We start from the raw sequence: 12,440 nt of genomic DNA, 5'->3' as shown, positions 1-12,440 counted from the left end.
TCTTGCGTTCCTAATTCGTTGCTTTGTGCTTGCTTGCATGGGGCCACAGCCAAGAGCTGTCTGCAAGATACACATCCATTCAATACAGAAACAATAGAATTCATTCTATTGCATTTTCTGATCCAGAACCTATTTGCAGTAGCACATTGGGTATGTCAACAGTAGATTTGCATGACATGGGACCTTATAGAACCATCACTGGGCATGCTTAGAAAGTGGTAGCGGCAACCAGTACCAGATGCCTGTTTCTGCCTTCCTAGAACACTGGGGTTTGCACTATTCTCTCAACCATTGATGTAACATTCTGCTTGTTTACCTAAGTACAACATACCGTAGATTGATGAGGGTACTCATAATACTGCAAGACCTGTAAGATATGTAATTTAAGGGATATTCCAGTGTCTACAAAAAGCCCATATATTTCGATGGGCTTATATTTTGTTATGATTTGTAACCTGTATTTTGCATGACCTTCATAGTGGTCCTCAACAGAGAAGGATCTAGGACTCACCAAAGAGTTGGGGCCACTTCAACAGTGTTTGAGTTTAAAGAACTCATAAAACCTACCAAAGTGATAATCAGTGGAGGAGACATTAAGCCAATCAAGAAGAGGTCATTAGGTTTTATGAGTAATTGGAAAAACCTAAACACTTCCAAGGTCCCCACTCTTTGGCTAGTAGCAAGATCTGCTCAGCAGAAGACAACTGTGAGAGTCTCAAGAGTGGAAATTGGAATACCCCATCAAACAGCACCTGCCATCTTTACACAGTGGAGGCAACCATCTTGAGGATTGAGTCAGTGTTCATGAGAAGTAAACTTCTAAACCCATTAATATAGTGCAGTATGCATTGTGGTAATTTTGTGTTGAGCTTGGGTGTCATCTGAGTAGTCTGAAAGTGACTACACACTTTAGGGTAGACCAAGTAATTAGAATTTGAGAATGTCACATTATGTGCAAGGGACAGTGACTTCCCCATTACCAGTCTAGTGCTTTATTGCCCTATGGTTGTTTCAGATTATACTTGCATTACATGTAGATGTGGGTCATTTCCCACAGCATCTCCAGGAATGCTCCAGGAAATCTTCATTGCTGTGGGTCATTCAAGGTCCTCTGCAATAGCAATATAAGTGCAGGGAACTTGAGTTACTTACTGTCCTGTAGCCAGGAGGAAACTCACAGAGGTTAGGGAAGACACTCATGCATGAGGCCTGACTTAACATTCATTAGGTGCAGGTTTCTATATTAATATTGGCTCAACCCTCAAAATGACTGCCTCTACTTTATATAAAGGGTGCTTTTCAACTTTAATGTCAAAATACTCATTGCATTGTTTTTGCAAGAGTATATTGCCAAGTCTCATCTTTGATTGCATGCCTATTTCTCTTTTTCCTTTACTCCATGGTAGTTTAAACAGTTAAATGTTGAATTGTATTAGAGAGGGGTTTTTTTGTTTGTTTTTTTTTAATGGCAATTTCAGATTCTTTTTGGATTCAGCTGAATGTTTTCTGGAATATTTTTCAAAAAAACAAAAACATGATACAAGAGGACAATGGGAGTGCATTTTTTTGGTGTTCAGAAAAATCCAGATATCAATTCCGATCAAATATAGCGCAATAGCAGGATCTACTGTTACAATTTTTTACTTTAGTATGAAGCACTGTTTCCAATTTCCCCCAAAATAACATTTCATAGGCATTTGCTTCCCCTATAGGTCTGATCTACATACAGTATACAGCCTCTAAGGACTTTGGACCCATAGTGGTGGCAGCAGAGCTCCAGATTTTCATGCGAACAGCTGTAGGGGAATAGGGAATGGTGGTCTTTACTGAAGATGGTTCATCATTCCCTTAAGTCAAAGCTTCATACATTTCATATCATTCTGTTCGCTTTAGTGAGTGCGTTTAGAGAACTATACCACTAAAACTTTGTGTAAACCCAGCTGTACCCACATTGTGGTAATGTCCAATAGCTTTTACTCTTCTGCGTGCCGAAAACTGGATAACAATGAATTATATTTGCAACAGTGACATTTACAGGATAAGGGTGGTACTACACTGCTGAAGACTGAAACTGAGGGAGAGTAGGTCTTTTCAGTCATTGTAATTGGGGATGTATCCACAAATACGACAATTTTGTAAAGGAACAGGAGTTGCTTTTGTAACTGGTAATTGAGATGCAGATCTCCTAAGCATACATGAATATGCGACCATTTTGTAAATATGTATCGAATTGTATTTTTCTTGTCATTTTGAGAAGATACACAAAAATCTATCGTCCCGAAATCTGGACAGACAGGTTCTAAACAATTGGCATTGTCTTATTTCTATCGTATACCAAACATCGGATTGGGTTTTCACCTGTGAGAAATACAAAATTGCTAAATACAACATTAACAGAATAACAAAATACATATATAAAAAAAGAAAAATGACAAAATACATAATTCAAAACTAAAGAGCTGTTTGGCCCTGGTACATTTTCCTAGGAGAAGATATTCTGCCTGACATTCCAGGGCCTATGTCTGAGTCAAAACAAATTCCTGAAGCAGAGGGAAGCATATCTTGTGTTCTCCGTCTTTTTTGTTGAGTTCCAAATTGTTTGTCCTAAAGGTGGATCAAAAAAGAACATTGCATTTTTATTATGGGCTTGTTTCTTTAAAGCAAATCTGTCACCAGTGACTTCCCTATCAAACTGTTTACAGCTGTCGTTCACCTGATTAAAGTGCTCTTTTGCTGATCCGAGGCTGTGCTCCTGAGCTTTAATACTTTTTCTCAGTATGCAAATTAGGCTTTTGGTGCAATGATGGCATCACCATTGCTCTTGTTTGACCCATGCTTCACCTATTTCTGTGGCCAGCCCATCCCTCCCGATTGACAGGCAAAAGTAAACAGAGAGAAGCGCAGATAGGTACTTAGGACAAGAAGTTGCTGTGTAATAGAGGGAAGGCTCACCTTTCGATGTTGCACTAGGAGAGTATTACAAACACCACGGGCTGCCCCCCTGCAGATTGGTGTCCTAGGATAGACCGACTGTATGGGATGAGTACAGAAGAAGCAAGAACCGGTGCCTATATTGGTAAAGAGACTTCAACAGAAGGTAGGTAAGCATACGTTGTTTATTTTATTGGTTGGGAATTACACGTTTCAGAGTCCGAGCCTGAAATACGTAATTCCCTACCAATAAAATAAACTACTTATACTTAACTACCTTCTGCTGAAGTCTCTTTGCTAATATGAGCATGCTGATTGACAGGCTAGGCCAGGGATGGCCAACCTATGGCTCTCCAGCTGTTGCAAAACTACAACTCCCAGCATGCCCAGACTGCCTACAGCTATCAGCCTAAAGCAGGGCATGGTGGGAATTGTAGTTTTACAACAGCTGGAGAGCCACAGGTTGGCCGTTCCTGGGCTAGGCAGTGACAAATCAGCTAGGGAGGGGCTGACCACAGCAAGGTGTGGAACAGGGCCGTTTCTAGGGGCGGGCGGGACGGGCGGCCGCCCGGGGCGCTATCAGATACAGGGGGTGCCTGTTGATGTAAAAAAAAATAATAATAATTTCGTTCTGTAGGCAAAGGATCGGGCGGCCGGCCGGCGGCGCCCCTCATGCTGAGCCTCCTGAGCGCCCCTCATGTTATTGTAGCGTGGCCGAGCTCTGTTTGGTCCGCCCGGGGTACAGGAGCATTTGTTTCCTGTACCCGGCCGGACTGAAAGGAAGTGCACACTAAGTGAGCGCTTCCTGTCAGCCGAGTACAGGAAACAAAAGCTCCTGTACCGCGGAGCGAACAGAGCTCGGCCACGCTACACTAGAGGTGACATTGACAAGGGGGAGGAAATGAGGGGGGGGGGTAGAATGACAGTGACAGGGGGGGGGGTAGAATGACAGTGACAGGGGGGGGGGTAGAATGACAGTGACAGGGGGGGGGGGGTAGAATGACAGTGACAGGGGGGGGGTAGAATGACAGGGGGGGGTAGAATGACAGTGACAGGGGGGGGGGTAGAATGACAGTGACAGGGGGGGGTGGGGTAGAATGACAGTGACAGGGGGGGGGTAGAATGACAGTGACAGGGGGGGGGTAGAATGACAGTGACAGGGGGGGGTAGAATGACAGTGACAGGGGGGGGTAGAATGACAATGACAGTGACAGGGGGGGTGGGGTAGAATGACAGTGACAGGGGGGGGGTAGAATGACAGTGACAGGGGGGGGGTAGAATGACAGTGACGAAGGGGGTGGGGGGTGTAGAATGAGAGTGACGAGGGGGGTGAGGGGGGGAAGAGAGTGACAAGGGAGGGGGGGGAGAAGAGAGTGACAAGGGAGGGGGGGGAGAAGAGAGTGACAAGGGAGGGGGGGGGAGAAGAGAGTGACAAGGGAGGGGGGGGGAGAAGAGAGTGACAAGGGAGGGGGGGGGGAGAAGAGAGTGACAAGGGAGGGGGGGGAGAAGAGAGTGACAAGGGAGGGGGGGGGAGAAGAGAGTGACAAGGGAGGGGGGGGAGAAGAGAGTGACAAGGGAGGGGGGGGGAGAAGAGAGTGACAAGGGAGGGGGGGGAGAAGAGAGTGACAAGAGAGTCCGCAGAGCCAGACCAAGAGCCAGACTGCAGCCAGAGACCAGATCATCTAATTGTCCTGGTGGTAAGTAGACAATGCAATATGTGTATTATTTAATTGTTTAGTTATTAATACTACATTTTGCGGACCGCACATTGCCGGCACTAAGAGAATATGCCTATTCTTGTCCGTTATTGGGGACAAGAATAGGACATGTACTATTTTTTTTTCAGGATCGGAATATGCGGATCCGGGTCCGCAATTCCGGATCTGATAAGGGGGGGGGGGGGGGGTGCCACTGTCACTGTGGGGGACATTAAGTTTAATAAGGATCACTATGGACATTATTTAGAATGGAGGCTGCTGTTGGTGTCATTACTCATTATAACTGTATAATGTCTGATAGGCCTAGTCCTGAGCTGAGTTATATTACCCTGCCCATGCCCTGTATAATAATGTACCCATCCCTGATACCCCTTAGTTATATTACCCCGCTGGAGTAATATAACTAAGGGGTATCAGGGTACATTATTATACAGGGCAGGGTAATATAACTCAGGACTAGGCCTATCAGACATTATACAGTTATAATGACATCCACAGCAGCCTCCATTCTAAATAATGTCCATAGTGATCCTTATTAAAAATAATGTCCCCCCACAGGCAGGCAGTGCGGGCGGCGGCGCTCACTCACTGTACCTCACGCACTGCGTGACGTACAATGAGTGAGGTGAGCACCGCCGCCCGCACTGCCTGCCTGTCTGTTACCGCCCGCCCGGAGCAGTGCTGAGAAAGAAGCCTGCTGTGAGTGAGAGCCTGAGTCTATGGGACAGTGCGTCACTGTGACCGTCCGTGCAATGTGGTTCCACATTTTTTACAATGGGGAGACACTTATTTCATCGAGCAGTTTTGAGGGGAGGGGGGGGGGGGGAGTTTTTTTGACACTCGCCCTGAGAGAAATTTTACATAGAAACTGCACTGGTGTGGAACTTGGGTGCAACAAGAGCAATGGTGATGTCTTTATTACACCAAAGGCCTAATTTGCATAATAAAAAGGTATTATAACTAGGTAACGGAACCTCGAATAAACAAAAGAAAAACATTGTTTTAATCAGGTGATCCACAGATATGTGTCTATGCAAACAGCTGGATAGGGAGGTTGCTGATGACAGATTCCCTGTAAAGGCGTTGTCCAGTCATTTAATAATGACTTATCCTCAGGACTCCCACCGATCAGCTGTTTGAAGAGGCACAGCGTCTCTTCCTAGGCCAGTGACCTCACGTTCATTGGTCACATGGGCTAGTCGTAGCTCAGTCCCATTCAAGTGAATGGGACTGAGTTGCAATACTAAGCACAACCGTTATCCAATAGACGGCGCTGTGCTTGGTAACTTCTGAGAAGCCACACTGCTCACCAGCGTGCCGCAGCCTCTTCAGACAGCTGATTGGCAGGGCTGCTGGGCGTGAAACCCCCAAAAATCATACTGATGATCTATCCTGATGATAGATCATCATTATTGAACAGTCAGACAACTCCTTTAACTACACTGGATGTGTGCATGGGATATTTAAGAGAACCTTTCACCATGAAAATGCAGCGCAGCCTGCAGCAGCTCACAGAGCAAGAGATGCTGAGCAAATTAATGTATAGTTTATGGTAAAAGATTCATTGTAACTTGCAATGATTCCTAAGCATAGAAAGAACAGAGGTTTTTAACAAATAAATAATGAATCTTTTCCCATAATACTATAGATCAAACAGACCAGCCCATCCTGCTCGATAACATGCTGCAGACCGGACTGCATTTTCTTGGTGACGAGTTCTCTTTAACAAAAATGTAAAGGGAGGCGGTTTTAGTTATGTGGGGGTGCAACTGCATATTTTTATTGTGATTAAAGCCTCTACCCTTCCTCCCAACATAGAACGAACCATATTCAATAGAAAAATGTTAATGTATTTGTCAGATTATAAAAAATAACAGTGCATATAACCCACAACCAAGTTCAACTATATTGGATCATTTTCTCCATAAAGCCGTCCATACCCACTACAAGTCATACCTGATGTTAGAAAGCTCTATTGCCTATTAATAAAGTATTTTCATTCTCCTAACCTTGGTGATTACCTCTGTTCACATGCCCTTTATAGGAACTAGCTACATAGTCCAATAGGGATTCCGACTTAGGGCCTCCACTATTAGTACAACTAGGGGGTTCACTGATGTAGGCAGTTGCCTTATAAATGGTAGTTTCAGTGAAAATGCAAACAATATTCTAATAGGTACTCCCATCTGAGACATTTATGACATATACACATCTAGGACCCACTTTGCCCTGTCGCACCTGGACAGAAATGGAGGGGTAGCTGCACATATGCGGCTCTCTCTATTCACTTCAATAGCACTTCCAAAAATTGGCGCTGGGTTATATTCTGAGGTGCTAATGAACTGAATGGAGAGAGCCTCATCTCCGATACTGGTGGGGTCCTAATCTGGAGACAGCAGCAGAGTCCAGAGGTGGATAGGCAATAAATGGGAATACCCATTCAAATATTATTTGTATTTTCACTGAAAAAAACAGTAATTAGGCACCTGCCTCAATCAGTGAACCTCTCAGAGTTGTTCTAAAAGTAGAGATCCCAAGGAGTCCAGTTTGGAGTAGTATCCTGTGAATATGCCATAAATGTGCCAGACGAAAATACTTTGTCAGATAATTTTTTTTAACTAATACCCATCCAATTGATGTTTCAATGCTTGGGTAAGTACCTTTTCAGACATGTCCCGGTGGAAATCAGCAGTTTTACTAGGAAGAAGAAAGAGAAGTCATAACACCACTGCACTGTTTTCCTGATGCAGTAGGGACTAGTCACCGTTAAAGTTACAATTTCGGCTGTGATGACTAGGGTTGAGCGAATCAAAGTATCTGAAGTGGACTTTGATCCTGAATTTATGGGAAAATTTAATTCACCGCGAAACCAAATTTCCTCGTGCTTCATGGTAACGAATCAATTTCCCTGATATGGCATTTAAAAAAGAGAATACATACTCACCTTATCCATATGAGCGTGAAGAAGCCACCGCAGCCATCCTTGATTAAAGATCCTGTGCAAAATCTCGTGTGTGGTGACATATGACGTCGCTACCACGCTGCACAGCATGATGACGTCATCACAGCACTGCGCTAGATTTCGCAGAGGATCTTCAATCAAAATGGCTACGGCGGCCTCTTCGCGCTCAAATGGATAAGGTAAGTATTTTTTATTTTTTACTGATTAACCCCTGAAAGATCAACGATGAACGCGGCATCTGAGGGGTTCAATAACGGGGGGAGGTTCAGTTGGCGTTCCGCATGATTGCACCCACTACTTACAAAGATATGCCTTTCGTGATGAAGTAATTTGTCAAGAAGCAAATTATATTTGTGAAATTCGGAGGCGCAGCCAAAAGAATTCTTGTAAACTTCACTCAACACTAGTGATCACAATCACTTTTCTTCAGACATTAATTAAAGTGGTATTCCAGTTGTTAGAAGTTATCCCCTATCCACAGGATAGGGGATAACTATCAGATCGGTGAGGGTCCCAACGGTAAGACCCTGTACACACTGCAGCCCCCTGAAATGAATGGAGCGGCTGGTTGGACATGCGTGCAACAGCTTCATTCATCTCTATTGGAATTCCGGAGATAGCGGAATTCATTTCAGAGGGGCTGAAGGGTTTTGGGGCCCTTGTTCTCGTCCTTCGAGAGCAGCATGCAGCACTGTTTTAACATCTTTCTTCCTTCTAGTAACACTGCCGATTTCCACGGGTATGTCTACAAGCACTGTAACATTGTGGCATTCATTTAAAGGGGTTGTGTCATCTCATACTTTGATAGCATATCGCTAGGATATGCTATCAAAGTCAGATAGGTGTAGGTCCTACATATGAAACCCGCACCTATCTCCAGAATAGGCCCTTGAAAGGAGAACGCACCGCACATGGGCTGCCTGCTCCCAATTTATCTCTATGGGAGTTCCACAAATAACTGAGCAAGCATGCTTGGTTATTTTTGGAATTCCCATACAAATGAATAGAGAGATTACTGTGCAAGGACGGCCACCACTCAATTCACTTTATGGGACTGCTGAAGATAGACGAGTCTGCTCTCGGCAGTCCAATAAAAATGAATGTTGGGAGGCTGCTCATGCGCGTCTGGTCTTCATTCACTTGAGGGGTACAATTCTGGAGATAGGTGGAGGTCCCCGAGGTGGAACCCACACCTATCAACGTCTTTAATTTGGCAGGTTAACCGGCTAAATGGGGGTCCTCCAAGATCAAATCCTGTTTGGGGCCCTTGATGTGAAAGGACATTTTTTTTTTTACTTCTCATAAAAGTTAGTTGTGATTTATTCTTAATGCCTTTGTCTTAATTCAAGTAGTGAATTTATTGTAAGAGCAAGGGTCATATATTCAGCTAGAAAAAGTCTGCTAATTGGAAGAATTAATGATATTTATTGCAGTGGTTGCACACAAAATTAGGAGTCCAAGTAATTAATGGAAACTGGCTGCAAGAACTGGAACGGACAACGAATGTTATCTTCTTATTTTGAAACCAGTGAAATAATTATTTAATAATAAATAAATAATAATAATTATTTGTTGCAGTGGACTGGGGGTGGACGGGTTTAGTATGTGGGACATTAATATACATTTTATGGAACAGTTTTAAAATATATAGTGGGAGACTCTGAAATATCTGGGGGTTTGAAGCTATTTTCATAAAGCCTGTACATAGTCCTTATGGCTCCATACTACAGTCAGAGTACCACCATGTAGAACATTAGGTATCAGGTATTCTCAACCAGAAGCTCCAACAGAGCCACAGATTTTCCAGTTGGATTCATATGGAAAGACCTCTGTGTGCCGCTGTATGCAATCAGCACATATGGAGATACAGTACGGCCCCATACATATTTTTTGAGTGCTGAATCATGGCTCTGTAAAATGTGGAGTTTGTTAAAAACCATATGCACAGTCATTTGTATGAAGTCTTACTCTTGTGCCCTAACTCTGCCCACTTAGCATTGTACCACTCTTTGGTTTCAAATGACATTCCTTATGGTCTATTTCCCATCCAAGGGATCTCCCAACCTTGAACCTTTAGGCTGAGTTCACACGGGCGTGACGGATTAGGTCCGGATGCGTTCAGTTAAACTCGCACCATTTTGCAAGCAAGTTCAGTCAGTTTTGGCTGCAATTGCGTTTAGTTGTTCAGTTTTTTCCGCCCGCGTGCAATGCGTTTTGATGCGTTTTTCACGCGCGTGATAAAAAAACTGAAGGTTTACAAACAACATCTCCTAGCAACCATCAGTGAAAAACGCATTGCATCCGCACTTGCTTGCAGATGCAATGCGTTATTAACGCAGCCCCATTCACTTCTATGGAGCCAGGGCTGCGTGAAAAACGCAGAATATAGAACATGCTGCGATTTTAAAGCATTGCAGAAGTGATGCATGAAAAAAAATGCTCATGTGCACAGCCCCATTGAAATGAATGGGTCAGGATTCAGTGCAGGTGCAATGCGTTCACCTACTGCATTGCACCCGCGCGGAAATCTCGCCCGTGTGAACGCAGCCTTACTGAACAGCAGAACGAAGGGACACCTCTATGTCTGGAAAAAAAAAAACACTGGAGGGGACTTTAGCAAGTGCCATGTTCCCTTTGTTCTGCTTAGGCTGGTTTCACACTAGTGCTTGAATATCCGGCAAGGAACAGACTGACGGATCCCTATGCGTTCCGGCATTGCTGAAAGCTACAGCGGTTCTGTCTAGCCCCATTAACTATGTCCGCAACCTGGCAAATATGCGGAGAATGCAGAGAGATCTGACAAACTGTTCCGACAGGGACATTCAAGCGCTAATGTGAAGCTAGCCTTACTGACATCTGCTGTTGTGTAGAAGATAGCTCAAAAGCAGCTGATTTGAATATTGAAAGGCTTCACAAACCAGGATGATACAGGGGCTTAAAGGTTATTATTGTATTTGGGGAGGGTGTTTTTGGAGTTTTTTTTTGTATTTTATTTTATTTTGGGGGGAAGGGGCATGGAGTCTGCACAGAGACAAATGAAGTCTTTATGGCTCCATACTACAGTCAGTGCGCCACCATCTAGTGTGTCCATACAACATTAGATTACGGAGGTATTCTCAACAAGAAGCTCCAACAGAGCCACAAAAGTTTCTATTGGATTTATAGAAAAATATTGAATTTTAAAGGACATCTGTCAGCAGATTTGTACCTATGACACGGTCTGACCTGTTACATGTGCGCTTGGCAGCTGAAGACATGTGTTGGTCCCATGGTAATATGTGGCCGCATTACTGTTTTAATATATGCAAATGAGCCTCTAGGAGCAAAGGGGGCGTTGCCGTTACACCTAAAGGCTCTGCTCTTTCTGCACTTTGATTGATAGGACAACGTGGTGAAAACATGATCATGCCTACTTGGCCCTGTCAACCAAAGTGGGGAGGGCATGGCAGTTGCATAAAGAGCTGAACCTGTAGGAGTTATGGCAACGCCCCCGTTGCTTCTACAGGTTCATTTGCACATATGAAAACTTCATTTTTCTCAGCAATGCGGACACATATAAACATGGGACCGACATAGATGTCTTCAGTTGCCAAGTGCACATGTAACACGTCAGCCAGTGTCATAGGCACAAATCTGCCGACAGATGTCATTTCAGGTGAAATGTTCTTTAATGTGTTTTCCAGAGCATTAACAGTTAAAGTGGTTGTCTGAGATAATAAAAATTTTAGACAACCCTTACAATAGCGTAAAATGAAAAAAAATAAAACCATATACTCACACCTTTCTCTGCAACGCTGGTTCGATACTCCTGCTGCAGTTTATTTTCTAATAGCACTGGTGACATGCTGGGACTCAGCGTGTAACCGCTGCAGCCAACCACTGTCCTAAGCAGTAGACCACTAAGAACAGCGATTGGTTGCAGCAGTCCAGGAGTACTGGACCAGCACCATAGAGAACAGTGCTGGAAAAGGGGCTGAGTATATCATAGTACATAAGGCCGAAAAAAGACATCTGTCCATCCAGTTCGTCCTGTTATCCTGCAAGTTGATCCAGAGGATAGCAAAAACTGTGAGGTAGAAGCCAATTTTCCCCACTTTAGGGGAATAAAACAATCCTTCCCGACTCCAATCAGGCAATCAGAATAACTCCCTGGATCAACGACCCCTCTCTAGTAGCTATAGCCTGTAATATTATTACAGGCTATAGCCACAGAGGACTGACCATTTTATTTTAAGCAATTGCAGGTGTTGTCCAAGATTTTTATCATGATCTTGAACAATCCCTTGAATGATAAACTGTTAACTTCCTGCTTAAAGGGGTCGTCTCACGTCAGCAAATGGAAGTTATCATGTTAATACATGGCACTTACTAATGTACTGTGATTGTCCATATTGCCTACTTTGCTGGCTTTTCCCGGGGTTATAGCCACTGCAGCAGCTCAGATACGAGGTGGCTGGGATGGGAGCTGCTGCGCATGCGTGCCTATGTGCGCTCCCACAGTACCAGCCTACAGAGAGCCTGGCACTTTTTCCTATAGTATGCAGGCACGACCACCTTTAAGCCAAATGGATTTATGATCAATAATTCCTTCATTAGGCTCCTAAGCTCCCCCTAGTGGTTGGTAGAGCCAGGGATTTGTAGCATTTAATTATATGCCTGAAGCAGGGGATTTGGAGTTCTGCAAATAAGGTCTGACCCCTATAAAGATTCATCATGAAATATATATTTAGATTACAAAAAAAATTATAGGTACACATAGACTCAAATAAGCCGAATAATTTAGGTAGCAGTGATGAACTTTATATATGTGCAGCACCACTACCTTTATG

The sequence above is a fragment of the Bufo gargarizans genome, chromosome 2 (genome assembly GCF_014858855.1).
Source record: "Bufo gargarizans isolate SCDJY-AF-19 chromosome 2, ASM1485885v1, whole genome shotgun sequence".
Classification (NCBI taxonomy): Eukaryota; Metazoa; Chordata; class Amphibia; order Anura; family Bufonidae; genus Bufo; species Bufo gargarizans.
This window is presented reverse-complemented; position numbering follows the sequence as displayed.